We start from the raw sequence: 17,748 nt of genomic DNA, 5'->3' as shown, positions 1-17,748 counted from the left end.
TCCCTGGCTTTTAACTCTGTAGGAAACTGACACCTTCTTATTTATTTTATTGTTTGTAATGATTTTATGGTATTTTTAATTTGGTTGTTGTTTTGATCTGTGTTGTTCAGCACTTTGGTCTGCCTGGTGTGTTCTTAAAGTGCTATACAAATAAACGATGATGATGATGATGATGATGAAGTGCTTTGAGTTCTCCGATGGAATAGAAAAGCAATACATAAGAACCAGTCCATTACCATTTAGTAGGCTAGACCCCATTTTACCTTCAGAATTGCTTTAATTCGTCATGGCAGAGCTTCAGTGAAGTGCTAGAACCATTTAGAGTCCACACTGGTCCATACTGACGTGACAGCATCACGCAGTTGCTGCAAATTCCTGAAACAAATCTTTCCTTCCACTTCATGCCAAAGGTGGATTGCAATCTGTCAACTGTGGAGGCCTTTGAGCACAGTGAACTCATTTTCATGTTCAAAAAACCAGTTTGAGATCATCTAAGTTATAATACTGAAAGCTACCACCAGAAGATGGGTTCACTGTGATCATAAAGGGACGGAAAGGTCAGCAACAATACTAAGGTCGGCTAAAAGATACTTGGTATTGAGGGGCCCAAAGCATGCCAAAATATCGCCCATACCATTACACCATTACAGCAGTCTGAGCAACTAAAGCAGGATGGAGCCACACTTTAATGTTGTTTGTGCCAAATTCTGAACCTAAGATCTGAATGTCGTAGCAGAAATCAAGTCTCATCAGACCAGGCAATGTTTCTGCAATCTGTTGGGTCATTTTTGTGACCCCATGTGAATTTTAGCCTCAGTTTCCCAGCATGGTCTTCTGCTGCTCTAGCCCATCTTCTTCAAGATTCCACTTTCTGTGCATTCACAGTATGTTCTTCATACCTTCTTTATGACAAGTGGTTACCTAACTCACTGCCTTCTAGCCTTTCTCCTCTGACCTCTTGAATCTACAAGGCATTTCCACCCAGAGAAATGACCGTTGTCTGGAAACCACAGAGATAGTTGTGTGAGGAAATCCCAACAGATCAGCAGTTTGTGAAATACTCAGACCAGCCTGTCTGGCAATAACTACCATGCCGTACTCAAAATCACATAAATCCCCTTTCTTCTTCATTCTGATGCTCAGCTTGAAGGTTAGCAGGTCATCTTGACCATCACTACATCTCTAAATCCACTGGGTCATTGCCATGGGGTTGGCTTAACAGATATTTACATTAATGAAAGGTATACCCAAAAAAGTGGACTTCCCCGAACATCATTTTGATTCTTGAACTCTACTAATATAACTTTGCATGATTTACTCTGATGATTCTTTGATGCCCTTCAGTTCATCCTCTGTGAGAAGCAAGCCATTTAGGCTCATCTCCTGTTTAAGGCATCTTTCTTCTGATTGGCTGAAAAGCAGGTGGGTGGAGCTTTATTAATCACAGCTAGAGCTAAAACCTCATGCTGACAAACTTTGGTGATCTTTAATATAAGCACCCACCACTGTAACAGCATATGACAGAATATTGGGCAAAAAAAGCAAAATGTGTCCATTTTAAATAAATGTCAGAAAAGGGAAGTGTTTAAAACATGAATCACAAATGTGAATAATAATGTAATATTTCTAGCTGACACACTCTCCTTTGCAAATAACAGTCTCAATAACTAGAAGCCTTAATAAAGAATTCTAAAATGAACAACAAATGCGCTCCGACACAGGAGAAGTAAAAAAACACAAATGAATTCTTTGCTCATTCATTCCCCCTTTGTAGAGACATAAGTCAATTACACTTACAGCACACAAATCAAGGCTGACAAATGGAACAAGGTGACGTTCACACGTCCACCGTGTTTTCCCCGGGTCCGCACAAATCGCTTTGCAATAATCCTCAGGCCAAAAACAATTAGTGATCAAATAAAACGAATGCAGTGTTGTGCAGTTCTCGCTCCTAGGAGAGTGACAAAGCTAAGTGGTAGCCCTGAGATATGCTGTTGTTTACTGGCTTGTGCCAGCAGTGGTGTGAGCCTCTCCTTGTGTGCATATATGTCAGTGGATATATAGAAATTACGACACGCCGTGACGAAGTCAATGATCCAGGAGAGGGAGAAAAAAAAGACAGATTAAAGAATTGCAAATGAAAACAAACTATAAAAAGGTTATTGCACATTTTAGTCGTACTCAGCTGCAGGGATGTTGAATTCGTTTCAAATGGTGTGCCACATACAGTCCATTTTGATCCTAAGTGGGCCAAACCAGTGAAACTTCCCTTTCTGTGAGCATAAAGAAGTTTAACTACACATTGAATCCCTAAATATAAGGAAAGGAAGGGCAATTTCAACAGTATTTCTTAGTTTTCTATAAAATGCTGCTGTAGTAAATAAAAGAAATGTATCAGCATGACTTAAATTGCAAGGAATGTGTGAAATTACAGGACTAAAAAGGTTTCTGTGAATTCACAAAAAATATGCAGCTTTGTTGTTGTTGTTTTTAAATGTAGACCAATTGTATGAAAAAAAAATCTATAGTAGATCATAAAAAATAGAAACTCTTAATAAGTAATTTAATCGTTACTTAATTATTTGTTGTATTATGAATGGCCATTGTGGAGATCTTTATCAGTAGGAGAGGCTGCAAAATTTATTAAAATACAATTAAGTCCAAAATTTATGCCCTCCTTATTTTCCAAAGCCGTACAGTGGGTCAGATTAGAGTATTTGCCATGAGGATTCTGTCCACAGGGCTTTATGTTTATACTAATAAGTATTGGGTTTATGTATATGTATTATCTATGACTTTAATAATATACTAATAGAGGCACATTTTAATGCACTGCTCTAAAAATGACTATCCTTAGGTTGTTACTGTTGCTGCCATTGGCAGCAGTAATCGCTGTTGCCCAAACACTCATCTAATGCTTTGTGAATGTTTCATTATGCCTAAATAACCAGGTTGTATAATGCCTGGTGCAAACAAGATCAAATCATGCGTTGGTGAGTCAACCTCACAAGCATCAAGATTTTTAATGTGTAATATGCAGATCAGGCCAAGTGTAGTAGCAGTAGGAGTGAGGCTTGATGAGGAGATGTATATGAAAACAAAAATGTGTCAGCGCTGCACTTTCCCGAACCGCTCGAAATCGCATTCAAATGCAGCCATTTGGATCTTTACAGATGTTTAGCGAACATGAGGCTTTTCACTTGTATGCTCATCTCATCCTCTCTCTGCAATTTAGTGGTAGTTTTTTTTTTTCTCCCATCAGTTAAAGTTGAAGCACAACTCACATTTCACTTCAAGTCCTGAAATTGGGTTCGTGTTCAATTTGCGTTTGGAAGAGATTTTTAACCAAGTGACTTCCCATCCACACGAATGTCATTTTTGTGTTGATGTATTGATGCTGAAGCAGCATTAACGGTTGCTAGGAGAAGTTCACATTTTCTGAAGAGAAAATAAAACCCCAACTTTTTTTTTTTTTTTAATTTTATGAATTAGCTCGCAACAGCAAGCATGGTTCATTCTCATCCACATGTGGTGCTGCTTTTGCTGCCTCTTTTTTAACTTATGTTGCTCTTTCATGAAGAGATCCCCTCCTCCAGTACAAAGCTCAGAGGGAACAATTACTTTCCCCATATACATAACAGAAATAGAGTTGGCATACCATCAATGGGCATTCATCAGACCTATTTGAGTCCCAGAATGGATCTAAAACAGGAGCAGGGTTTAAAGGTCTAAAGCTTTAATTGGTAAGTTTCACTTAAGAGAAATCTTCCTACTAGGAAATGATATTTTATACAACAGTGTGCTCTAACTGGAAAGGTCTTAGGTAAGGACCTTTCCTGTACAACATCACAGTATTCCTGTGAACAAATCCCCATTCATGAATAAATGTTTTATTTTATTTTTTTTCCCGCTTCATGATTGCGGTGAACAGATTCTTGACCTCAAACCCATCCAACATCTTTGGAAAGAATTGGAATGCCTACTGTTAGAGAGAGTCCTTGTCAGCCAACATCAGTGCCTCACCTCACTAATGCGTTTGTAGCAGAATAAAAGCAGATCTCTGCAGCCAAGTTTCTAATTCTTTCCAGGACAGTGTGGACAAATTTAGCAGGTTTTTAGCCCCCTGTCTTTTGGGTTCAGATGTTCAGCAATCATATATGGGTGTTGCGTTCAAATCAAAAGCATTGATTGTTGATAAATCACTCACGCTGAAGACGCCCTCTGGGCAGTTGAGTGATTGGCATAATTTTGCTTTTGTACAGGGTCGCAATGGATGTGAAATGAACCAGTCAAGATGTGATTATAAGACTTTTAGCTCTATTTGAAGGAGTATAAGCAGAGCAGGCTCAAAATAATTGGCCAAACTAACCAAATTTTAAATCCCAGGATTATTTTTAAGAATTATTCTTTGCAGTCTGTGACTACCTGAAGTCATTTCTGGCCCTTTGCGAGGCATTCAGTGCCGCTACCTTCAGTTAATGTTTGCTGCTGATTCATTCTGCTTTTAATTTTATCTTTGGTACGTTAAAAGCATGCTTGATTGAGGTCGTCTACTAAACCTGTTAATGTAGCTTCCATTTATTTACCTGTCAGGCAGTGTTTAAGGTCACTACAGTGTTGCTACATGGTTAAATCATCAATGAACATTGGTGAGCCATTTCTACTGGCATAAATACAATTCCATGCCATGATGTGCTTTCTGTCATGACCTCTTCCTTTCCTCGATGTTCTTCTTGCTTTCTTGTCTGTCACCTGTCATTTAGGGGTTTTTTTTTTGTTTGTTTCTTTGTTTGTTTGTTTTGTGAAAATGAAATTATCTGAAAAAATTAGCTCCCAAAAGTTACAACCAGTATATTTGTTAAATCTGCTGAATTCAATCTGAAGGTCTAGGCTTTAATCAGATATGTAGCAGAGGCAAAATTACAACAATTATGTAACTGTTTTAAAATGCACATTGAACTGACTTGATATTTAAACTTCCCCTCTAGTTGTGATCATCAATTCCCCACTAAGTCTGCAGAGGGAAGCCTCTAATAAAATGCAGAACACGCTTGGGAATAAGATCTGATTAGCCAGCAAGGCTAACAGGGACACAGTGACCAATGGAGCGCCCAACCAACGCTATTGAATTTCTAAACATCAATCTTCTTTTGCTTTTGTGGCAAAGATGATCAAAAAGCAGCAGAGAGAAATGAGACACTGGGAGAAAAAGAGAGTGTGTATGAGTGCGTAATAGAAAAAAGAAAAATACTGGATCCAGAATTAGCTGCAGGCTCGTACAAACATTGTTCATATGCCAGTCGTCTTATTTCTTGGATATTGTCAACGACCTTCCCTTTAGTTGTTTTATGCCTGTAGATCTAAATATTGATGCCCTTATCATGTGCATCTTAATTGTCTTTTTTGGAATGAAGACTTTATTAATCTGTTCTATTAGCATCTTTATATTTAGCCCTTCAACAGACTGGGAATCTGTCCACGGTGTACCTCTTGCCCTATGTCATCTAGGATAAGCTTCAGGCTGTATGTAACCATGAATTGGATAAGCAGAATAAGATGGATGGATGGATTAAGTGAATGGATAGATTGTAGTGTATGTAAACCCAAATTGACATCCTTGCTCCTTGCTATGTAGTCACTAACAGTATTCTTAGAGCAGAAAATGCTGAGTTAACCTTTAACCTTTTGACAACTAAATAAGCATGACAGTAACTGGTCAAATGCAAGAGGGGTCTAATTACAAGGCAGGAAAATCCTTTTGACACAGCATGGTCATTGTGTACGTGAGTGTGTGTGTGTGTGTGTGTGTGTGTGTGTGTGTGTGTGTGTGTGTGTGTGTGCATGCGTGTGTGTGGATGTGCATGCGTGTGTGTGTGTGTGTGTGTGTGTGTGGATGTGCACGCAATATGACTGCTTTATCCATTATCACATTTCACAAGGTGTTTGTATAGCTAATTAGACTGTTATGCTGTGTGTCTCCAAGGGATGAACAGGCAAAAACAAAGAGAAAGGGTGAAATCAAGGAAGAAATACGTGACTGCAGCCATATCGAGGAAAAAATAAACAAACAAAAAAACTGCCAAATCAACATGGCTGTAAAAATACACCACAGATTTGCCTAAGCTTCCAAACAAGTGGTGCACAAGGGCAACATCTGTGCTTCATAGTCCTGTAGATTACAGCTAAAGGGAATGTAGTTCCTTTGTTTTAGGGCATGTGGTTCTGTGCTACCATATTGCGTTTGCTGGCTGTTTTTCTGCTGTTTTCTTTCTTCTGTAGTGTAGTCTATAGCATTCATAAAAAGCCATGTTATTTATTATTATTAGTAGTAGTATTTGGTTTCAGATAATAACAATGGATTGGATTTATATAGCGCTTTTCAAGGCACCCAAAGCGCTTTACAATACCACTATTCATTCACTCTCACACACTGGTGGAGGCAGCTACAGTTGTAGCTGCTCTGGGGCAGACTGACAGAAGTGAGGCTGCCATATCGTGCCATCGGCCCCTCTGGCCAACACCAGTAGGCAACTAGGGTAAAGGACACAACGACCAGGACAGAGAGCCCAGGGATCGAACCTGCGACCTTCCGGTTACAGATGCGATTCCCAACCCCTTGAGCCACGGTCGCCCCAAATGAGTCTGACACATTTTTCTGCAAACACAGTAACCACAGAATGGACAGACTAGAGCATTAGTCCAAATGTCAACTCATGTGGAAATTGGCTGCAAAATGGTATATGGTGCTGCACTGAAAACCTCCTTGCTTTGGTGGCTTCCAGGCTGCCATAGTTGCCAATAGTTTTCATGGAAAATACAGACTTGTCTGTAAACAGTTGCAAATTACTCACCAAGCAGTAGTGAAACTCTGAAAAGTGCAACATAAATCAGAAAAGGAGACGGTTAGCCTTCAAAGTAAGAGTTGCAGGGAGGAAGCACAAGTTTTACTTTGAAGGCGAATGTCCTCGGTTTCTGGATTGCTTCTTTTGAGTTTCATGCAGCAGCTCTGTTCCTTTAAGGCAAAGGCTCTGTCGATGGCGACTCCAGACTGTCAGTCTGCCTCAGATTTTAGTTTCAGCCTCTCATCAGTTGCCCATGAATACAGTGCATGCTGTCATTTAGATAAAAGAATAGGCAGTTCTAAAAGGTTGAGTTGAATCCTGGATCATTGACTGACACTTTGACTTTTGAGTTTCATGCAGCAGCTCTGTTCATACACAATTCTTTCTTAGCAGTAACAGCAAAAGAACCACAGGGTCTGGAGTCGCCATCGACAGAGCCTTTGCCTTAAAGGAACATGGCCTTGTTAGTGACCTTTGTGTGACGTACATTAGTGGCAGAGTCAAAGTCTTCAGTGACCCCACCGTTCTTTATATTTTGTTAACAACACGTGTCAAGAGTGATGAAACACAGGAAGCTCTGAAGGCGACTCGAGATACTTCTCCTGGCCTTCTCCTGGCCTTAGCCGTTGGCTCTCCATCTGCAGCGTACGCTTCTATTGGGGTGAAAGGGAGACAGGTCCCCACATGTTCTTCACGCCACACTGTGCCATCTTTCGCTGTCTCAGTCCCCAAACAAGCTCTCTTTTTCGACTCTTGATCACTCTTGACATGCTTCATAGCATTCAAGAATGGACTATTCAACATGCACAGCAAACGGAGCATGTTCATTGGTTCATGGACCTCCACATGATGCAAGAAAAATCAGGCCACTGTGCGATGTGTTCACTGCTACAGATACACATGTGGTAAATGCAGACTACAGATACCAGGGCAGTGCCAGGATTGTGAGTGATTGCTGAAAATGTTGTAATGTACTCACTCGCTTTTTATTATTATTTGTAAATATGTGTACAAATGGTTGGTTTTTTGTACTGTTTTCATCAATAAATCTCAGCAACAAAGGACCTACACCCATGTGTGTTGATTTCTCCCTAAGATGGCAAACTGAAACACTCCACTCCCCAACCCCCTCCCTCCAGAATTCCTAGGTAACAACCTAATATACATATGAATGACTAGCCAATTTAGCTTCCACTTCCAGCATTTGACTGCTCTCCGGCTTTTAAAGGTAGAATGGTAGAAGCCTGGAAATCCAAGTGTTAACAAAATGGGAAATAAGTTTATTGGCAAACATACATGGTAGTATAGTTTATAAGACAATAACAGGGGTTCTGTAATTCTAACAAACTTGATATTGGAATCTGGTTTGGACACGTTTAACAGTGTCTTTAACACTGACTGAACTCTCATAGGCAAGCTTTCTTGTCATTTCTTTACGTAGTCTTCAGGAATAGTTCTCTAGACTTCTGGAAGGGCATTCAAAGCTCGTCGTTAGATGTTGCCTTTGTTTTGTTCTGTTCTCTGTCAAAATGATCCCACACTGCCTCAAAAATGCTGAGGTCTGGGCTATTTGGCATCTTGATGCAAATGATGTGTTTTTGTGACAGGTTGCTGGTAACAAGCTGCCTAACGACACAATTTAAAATTGGTTCTCTGCTAAGTGGTCTGTCATGTGTATTCACTTAATAGCTTAATAGCACTTAATAGAGCAAAATATAAAGAAACGAAGGGTGACGCAACACTTTTGCACAGTACTGTATTTTGACGTAAAGTACTGTGCAAAAGTGTTGAGACACCCTTCATTTCTTTATATTTTTGCTTAGTGTTTAGTGTAGCAGCTATCAAAATGTTGTGCACTCTGTTTACTGCCTTCCCCATCATTCCTCCAAAGCTGTTTTGTACAGATGCCACACTGGTGTAAAGACATGGCAGCATTTTCAATTTTTTAAGAATGTTTTAAATGTTAAATGCAGACAGTGTGCAAGAACTACAATGTCATGATTGTTTAATTTGAGTGATTAAATTGATCGAATTAGAAATAATCTAGTTAGAAGTTAGAGTTGTGCAAGTTTGAATGACTTCCAAAAATATCCAATTGAACATACTGTTCCATCCAAATAAGCACAAACTTTTCGGAGACAGTCTTTTTTTCATTTATTAAAAAAAAAACAATCACTGTTGAGACATATTCATTATAATTAGTTTTTATTTATTTATAAATATCCTTGTGATCAGTCCAAAATAACTGGAACAAAGTGAAATTATATCAACAGTGTGAAAAAAAAAAACTATGACAAGTTAGCTTCCCTGTCTGCCTGTCTCATTTCACAATGTTAAACCTAGACAAGCCGTGCATGCTTTGCACTTATGAGCCTTACTCTGCCTTGGGTATTGTAATTGTAAAATTGTGACTGACGTGATTTGCATAAGTTGTCATGCACATCAACAAATTGAATTCCCTGCAGTGAGAAAAGCATAGCATCCACCTCCCACCAACCCTTTGTTACGTGGTGTTTATCTGCTTCGATCATGAAGTTTTTGGCTTTGTCTCAGTTCCCATCATATCTGCAGTTTCTCTTCACGTTAAATTCTCTACAAAGCTGCCAAAATGCCAGCAAACACTTAAATGAAAACAATGCTTATCGCCCGATGCTCGTTAGGTTTTTGAACGCTGGACTAATTGGCAAAGATAATTATGTGGTGACTGATAAAAGCAGTATGCGAACCAACAAAGCAAAAGTGCTTCACACAACCTTTAGCTGTATAGCTGTTATTATATGGAATACAGTGCTGTGCAAAAGCCATGAGCCCCTTCTTGCTTCTTTATTTTTTGTTAGAAAATGGGAAATGGGTGCATATATACAGTATGTAAGGCAAAAAAGAAAAAATCTAATGAGCTTGAAAGTCAATAGTTGGTATCATCATCTTTATTGTTGAACACAGCTTGAACCCTCTTAGGCGAGCTTTCTTGTAATTTCTTTAAGTAGTCTTCAATTCTCCAGGCTTCTTGAGGCACATCCCAAAGCTCTTCTTTGTTTTACAGATTGCTGTACACACATACATACATACAAATTTGGATTCATCACCCTGTAAGACCTGTTTTTGCTGATTTTAAGCTCAGTCCTTGTGAAATTTGGCATTAATCAGCATTTTCTCTCCATTTTTCTTTCCATAAGAAACGGTTCTTGACAGTCACCCTCCCCCTGAGACCATTTCTGATGAGGCTAGATGGACCATGGTCAGATGCATTTTCAGTTCCTGTGTCAGTACTATTGCTGAAGACCACTTTAAAAAAGTTACAAGAAAGTCTGCCTCCTTGGAAGCAAAATATAAAGAAATGAGGGGTGGCTTGAGACTGTATTGTGAATTTTCAAAGGAAGACTTCACTAACTCAGTATTCTATCCAACCAGCCAAGTTAAATTTCAGATTTTCTTTTGCTGGAAACATAGACTGCATTTAAAAGATGGACATAACCGCTGTCTCTAAATGAGATGTCAGAAGTATGAAGTGTTTCTCAACCGAGAAACTATGAACGCTGCACTAGTAGTGAAGTGTTAATCACCCCCTTAAATCATGCCCTATCTTGTAGTCCTACTGGGTGCATAATTTTCAAAAAGAACATCATGTTGTGTTAGTATTAATATTATTAATAGTAGCAGGAATAGTCCATTAGCAAGTCCATTAGCAGGTTCATACCCAGGGAGAACAAGCTAGAGTCGACTAAGTACATTACTAAAAACTTACATAAGAAATCCCCTAGACCAGCGGTCCCCAACCTTTTTTGCACCACGGACTGGTTCAATGTCAGACAATATTTAGGTGTAGCGGATAAATACAACACAATAAAATGATAAGACCAGCACAAAAACTCTGGTATTTTGTAAATTGTGTCCTGTGACAGGACAGCTGGCTCGATGGATGGGTGAATTGATGAAATTAGCAATACATCCCAGCATTAAACTCATAAAGAAAATGGTTAGTGAGATCATTACTTTAGTGACTCATCCCCTGCTGGCCATTTCAAACAATGCTAGCTTAAGTGAGTTTTGGATTTGCTTTAAAGCAGAGGTGGGCAATCTCAGTCCACGAGGGCCAGTGTCCCTGCAGGTTTTAGATGTGTCCTCGAACCAACACAGCTGATTTAAATGGCCAAATTAGCTCCTCAACATGTCCTGAAGTTCTCCAGAGGCCTGGTAACGAACTAATCATGAGATTCAGGTGTGTTGACCCAAGGTGAGATCTAAACCTGCAGGGACACCGGCCCTTGTGGACTGAGATTGCCCACCCCTGCTTTAAAGGGTTTAACCTGTACTTTAGGACTACTCAAAGCCAGTCACAAAATTAGTCTGCAAAATGGTAAGGCCCATTCATGTAACCGTTCTTTTTCATTTCACCCCTTTCATTCAGTTAAACTGAAACTAAACTCATTCAGATTTTCTGCTTTTTATGTGATACTATGCACATGAAACACTTTATCAAGTGAGGCTGTACAAGGCAAAAGGTGCAATTACTGTATGTAATTTCCTTTTGGAGAACTCGTTGTGACTAAAATGTAAACAGGGTGCGCTACATGGGCATAATTATAGCACTATTTGTAGAGGTAATAATTACATCCTTGGAGGCTTAGATGTGCTGGTTTTCCAAAATTTCAGAGTATTCCTTTGACTCTATAAAACTGAAATCACCAGCACAAAAGGGCCGAAAATTGCATATTCTTTTTTGGCACGGTGCGCTTCATATTTAATCTTTTATCTCAGCAGGACGGCATTTAATTTCATGCTGTTGTTGCAGTGTACCCTGTTAAGAGTATTGATAGGCCACGGGATGGGGGGGAGGGATGTCAATAGCAATAAACACAATGAGTGATACACGGGATGCGAGATATAAATTCACAGGCATCTAGTTGATTATTTCTCTAATCTGGGGTTACTGGGCCTAATAATTCTGCCTTACAGGTGGGCAGATGTCATAAATCTCAACATCGTTTCACTTTTTCCCGATGCGGTATGATGAAAAACAAACTATCACTCTTCGTCCTGTTTTTAGCAGTCTGTCGTTAAAGCTGGCGTTGATAAGTGGCAGTCTCTCCATTAACAGCCCAGACTCAAGGGAACCATAAATCCAACAATGTGTGTGCATGTTTGTGTCTCTGTGTGTTTGCTTGTGCATGTGCTTGCACATGTCTGGGAGTGTGCGTATGAAAAGAAGAAGAAGAAGCTATCAACGTGTTTACATGGAGTGAATGCCTGTTTGCAAGAGTCGTGTTGAATAAGAAGCTCAATCACGATCAGCACAAACTAATAAAACCATGCAGCCTTGAACCGTATTCCTCACACGTGCAGAAATCAAACCCACAACTTCTTCCTTTAGATGAAGAGATGAAAAAGACACCACGCAACATGTTAATATCTCAGGGCTGAGCAGAAGAAAAAGGCAATGCGCATGTTAAGCATGCCTGACCCAGCGCGCTGACGTGCGCGAGTCATTTCGCAGAGTGTGTGTTGTGAGGGATTGATGGTCCGGGCATTCAAGCGGGGAAGAGTTATTGGGAGGAATGAAGCGCCACTATACGTCACCCGCTCTCACCATGACCCGCAGTCATTGGCTCTTTACACTCTTGACTAACAATGTACTCGTTCACACATACAATATGAGACGTGGATAGACAAATTATAGAATATCTAAAGCTAGATATAGGTGCTGTAAACTACTAAATGCACATCCATATCTTTTTATGTGAGCAGCTACTATAATTGAAGAGAAAAGGTTCATAAAGAGCAGAAAAGTCTAAAAAACAATCTGTTTTCCAGCTTGCTATATTCCATGTGTGTGTGTGTGTATGTGTGTATGTGTGTGTATGTGTGTGTGTGTGTGTGTGTGTGTGTGTGAGAATAAACCTTGATTTTGTCGACACTGAATCAGCTTGCTGAGATGGACTATGATCTAGCTCCCCTTTTGTAAGCACAGACTGAGCGCACACACCCATTTGCACACATACACGTCCACATATTGTGACACCCCAGCCTCACAGCACTGAGGGCTGACAATAGTGTTAATGCCACTCCCAGAACCATGCGTCAGTGCTCCTTATTTAGGTCCTATCGAGCCCGCGGGCTGAAAATCTGTGCCTTCCTCGCCGCCTCCTCACTCTCGCCATCCCTCCTCTGACACCCCTCTTTTTTTCTCCCCAGACTGCCAAGGCTTAAGTCCCTCTGTTCCATCACCGCATCAATGAGACGAAGGCACGTTGGGAGAGGTGCCTTCACACACCCCAGCAGCTTTTCCATGTGCTGAAATGTACTCGGTGCTCCCTGACTCGTAGTAACAATGTGTAATGTGACACGGAAGTGAGAAAAAGATTGCTTTTCACAAGTGAGAAATGTGCACTTTTGTGCATAGAGGCTCAGTCTCACATAAGGTCAGCTGAGTGATGCTTTAACTTTTGGAAGGCCTCTCCGACTGCTATGCTGTAAAAGCACAGACTCTTTAACCCAAGTCACCCGGGGTTAGTGGATTCTAGTGAAAAATTTCCTAATGATAATTTAAATGTCATTTAGCAGCAATAAAATAGAAATATGCTCTTGAACATGGATTTTGTATGCTTTAAACCAGCTATCTTACTACTTTGTACAAAAGGTATAGAAATTTAGGAAAAGGTTAGTCTTAATCTAATTATAATCTAATTAGCATTTATTTGCAGTGATGGTGCGAGCGGGCAGCACAGTGACATGGTGATTAGTGTTGTTGCCTCACAGCAAGAAGGTTTGAATGAACCATCTGGCCGGGGCCTCGGATAAGCAGAAGTAAAAATGGGTGGATGGATGGATGGATGCATAGTATAAGCATGAAGACTGAAAGCAGATGAAAACAACTGGCCTCTTTGTGCAATAAAATGATCTGACACAGCATGTCTAGTTCTATCATTAGACTAATAGACACCACAGAAGCACAGGAACTCGCTAGCTATGGTTAAATTGTTCTTAAGGGAAGTGCGTGCTAAGTGTCAGTCAGTGATATATTGCACTTGCAGGTGAATGGTTGGCAGAGGCAAGCAGCTTCATATGTCAAGAAGAAAACATGGAAACTGCCGTCAACAGAGTGTGTCAGATGACACAGTCCACAACAAGAGGTTAGTCATTAAAATGCCGGATGGTTTGACATATTTTATGTCTAAAAAGTCATAACCCTCAATTTAATCTTCACATCAAAAGTTGAGGAAGGTGGCTGTAGTAGACCATACACCGTGACTTTTTTAAAAGCACAACTTAAAGCCATGCTTTCCATAAAGAGTGCTAAAGAGAAAAAAGAAAGAAATAGTGGAAAGGTGAGATGTTATTTGGGCGATAGTATCAGTTAAGGAGCACAGCATGGACTGAACTGGCCTGGTGGAGGCCTAGATCCAAAGCAGGATCAGTACGTTGTCACTTAATAAAGGGGATTGTTGTCACAGACAGGATATAGAGCTGGAATAGGCTAAGCCTACAGAGATCTGTGCACTGGCTGTCTGTGGCAACCGACACTTTTAACCCCTAACGCTGTCCAGTCATATAGCATGTGATACAACCTTGAACTTTGAATTCTTTTCTTTTTTGTTCTTACTTTGAAAACAACTACTCTTACTATTCATGCTAAGCTACTTTAATCGCTCCAGCTCTGAATTCAATGTATATGAAAACGATTGAAAATGGCTTAAATGGGTTAAAATAGGCAATATAAATATAGTTCTCTATAAAATTGTATACATCTCTCTTTCATGGTTTCATTCATTCTTTTTCATTTTTAAAGAGAATGTTGAACGATTTTTACAACAACTTCCACCACACCATCGAGCACCCACGATGAACTTGACCAATTAATCACCTTGCCTTTGGAATGCAATGCTCTGTTTAATTAACAGTAGTCAAATACCAGCAGCAGCTTGTGCTTGCGTTGTGGGATATAAATCAGTGAGTCTTAGTTCTGCGCACTTCTTTTTCAAACACCTGAAATTTCCTTCGAGTTTTCTGTCTGCTTCCCAGGTATCAGTTGGGATCGGCAGTTTAATGAAGTGCTGCAGCAACAGACTGACTCACATATGCATTTCTTAAGGAGTGGCAGTGACTCATAAAGCAACTACTGCAGGAGAATACACGCTCGCAAACACCCACCCACCCACACCCACACACACCAGAGTGCATATATACTTTGAAAACACACACACGCGTATACATAGCTAATTTGTAACCCAGCATTCCCCTGATAACACCGTTTTTCTTGGCTTTGCTGTGACAGCAGCGAATAAATTAATGGATAAATAAACAAATCCAGCACAGAGTGACTGCTTTGAATAGGAAATGAAAGATGATCATTTGAATATGAAATTAGGGAAAACATTTTTTTTAATTTTATTTTTTTTATGACGACTTGAGATCAAAGAAAATATTTAAAGCTTGAAGGGCCACACAGTGATGCACAGGAAGCACTGATCAAACTTAGCAAAAGAAAAAAAGGCATGCAAGACACAAAATGGAGAGCAGCAAGAAGAGATATGATTTTTGAAAATAGGTGTGGATGGAACAGAGGGCGAAGAGCAAGGAGGATGGGAGAAAAATTACCTCTGACACAAGTGGGAGATGAGAGAAGAGAGAAGGTTGAAATTATCACGTGTGCGTCTGCGTGCACATGAAAATGCGTGCACGCGTGGGGGTGTCAGTGCAAATATACAAGCGTGTTCTGACAGACGCCTGTTGACTGGTAAAAGCTGCTTGCTAGCTTAATCCAGAGCTCACTCAAAGATACAGTCTGAAGTCTGACGTTATTAAAAGATGCCTCTTTTGAAAGGAGAGGAACTCTCATCAAAGTCAACACAAACAAAATCCCCAGCAAGAACTTCACTGCTTCTCCATCTCGCTCACTGTTTCATCGACCCCCTCCCCCAACTTTCTTTTTTTGTGATCGTCTTTTTAAATTCATTTTCTTTTCCTTCACTTATTTTCAAAGGACTTTGACAGAGAGACAAACGCTTCCTCCCCTCCTTCCCCACCCCCACCCCTCTGTCCCGCCGGAGCATCAATATACAACAAGGCCCAGAAGTCCAAACAGCAGAAAGGCTGGGTGAGAACAGGGCAACACCAATCCATAATGGATTTTCTTCTCTCTTTCATTTGCTTTCTGTGGGGAGATGCTGTAGAGGCACCGCTGGCACAAAATGAGAGATGCAGAGGAGGGGAGGGGAAGGGGAAGAGAGGGGGTGAGAGCTAGAGAGAGAGAGAGAGACATGTTGACGGGGAAAACAGAGAAGGCCCGACGGAGACTCGAAACAGTGTCGGTGACAAGAGCGCTTAACATTTTTCTCATTTGTCTGCAGAGGGCTTTCATATGCTTTAAAATGCGAGGCCAAGCTCGTAGCAGAAGGTGACAGGAACTAAAAGCATTTTTCGGTGTGGCTTTAATTGATCAAACGGTGAAATTGTCTCTAATTAGGTGAGTGTGTTAGCAAGAGGGCTGCCAAGAGGTTAGCTAGATAGCCTGCAAGCAGCGATATCCCAAAATAAACTTAATTGAATCAATGAATTGAAGCTCTCCGGCTCTATCTTTTATAATTGCAGCTGATATAAATAGAATGTTTACTTCTAAAATCTCAAAACCAAACACGGACTGTATGAGTTTCACGGGAAAGCACGAGGCAGGATTCTCTAAGGGTATTAAATTGGCTGAACTGGAGGAAGTTGTTTCAGAAATTGTTTGTTTGAGTCTCCACACCCAAGTGAGAAGTTATTTCTTTTCGTGGGAAGCTCTCAAGCATAAAATGTGCCCAGAATCCCAAGGAATAACCCCGGATGCCGTCGCAGGGTCCACAGAGTCCGTATGGTATTAGTCACCAAAGAGTCTGCTCCGACTGCTTCTGAATGCTTCACTGATTTTATTCTTGATAATTTCTCCTCTTTTCCAGTTACCTGTCCGTTGCCGTCATCAATACCGTTGAGGGCAAACTACTCAAAAAGTACAATTTAATTGATTAAATTCAGGGTTTTCTTTTCAGATTTCCAAGATCTTTGTAGTGGCTGCATTAACACGGATTTGGGAACGTGGCGCCATCTTTGACGCAAAATCTGAGCATTCAAAGGGGTGAGTGGTTGGGCAAAAAGTACCAAAGCTTGTCAGTGGAGCACTAATGTACCTGTAACAAGGGGTACTTATTTGTACTTCAGTGAGTTTTGAACCTCTGGTGACACTTTGGTACTTTAATGTAGCAGTGTTCAAAACGGCTGCAGGGTCCCCGTCATTCACGCACTTAAAAATGGACTGGGACAGAATACTTTTCTAATCTTATTGATCAGGTTTATCAAGCTCATATCTGCACCTGCAGGCACAGGGAAAACACAGGCAGGTTCAAATCCAGAACCTTCTTACTTCTGTGCCACTATGGTGCTGATGTATAGAACAGATACTTATCAGACTGTATTAAATGCTTTTCATTTACCTTAAATGAAACAATTAAACCTTAAAATATGAAAGCAACGCTGATATTTCAATTTTGCATTAATCCAAATACAGACACTTATACGGTCACTTTTTTAGGTACCTATAGACCTAAAGACATGGTCAAGAAAACCTGGTGAAGTTCAAAGTGTTCATCAAAATGAGAAAAAAATTATGATTTAAGTGGCTTTAAACACGGCATACTGGAAAGCTTGCTGGTGCCACATGGGCTGGTCTAAGCATTTCAGAAACTGCTGCTGATCTATTATATATTGTACATATATTTATTAGTTTCAGATGTAGCCATTCTTGTATTTGCTGGTTTGTGTTGTTGTGTTTGCACATTTCTGTTGCTTGTGGGCTCGCACACAAGAATTTCACTCGCATGTGCTGTGCCAGTGTGCCTGCACATGCGATGTGACAATAAAAGTGATTTGATTTGAT

The 17,748-nt window shown here is 40.3% G+C and overlaps 1 protein-coding gene across 2 annotated transcripts in view; it reads right to left on the bottom strand.

Moving 5' to 3' along the window:
- Positions 1-17,748, bottom strand: part of csmd2 (CUB and Sushi multiple domains 2) — a 263,474-nt gene that overhangs the window by 224,873 nt on the left and 20,853 nt on the right. The window lies entirely within an intron of this gene.

This window comes from Haplochromis burtoni, unplaced genomic scaffold (assembly GCF_018398535.1).
Source record: "Haplochromis burtoni strain Fernald_Lab_line unplaced genomic scaffold, NCSU_Asbu1 Contig_208, whole genome shotgun sequence".
Classification (NCBI taxonomy): Eukaryota; Metazoa; Chordata; class Actinopteri; order Cichliformes; family Cichlidae; genus Haplochromis; species Haplochromis burtoni.
Note: the sequence above shows the minus strand (reverse complement) of the source record. Positions and strands in the feature narration are given on the sequence as shown.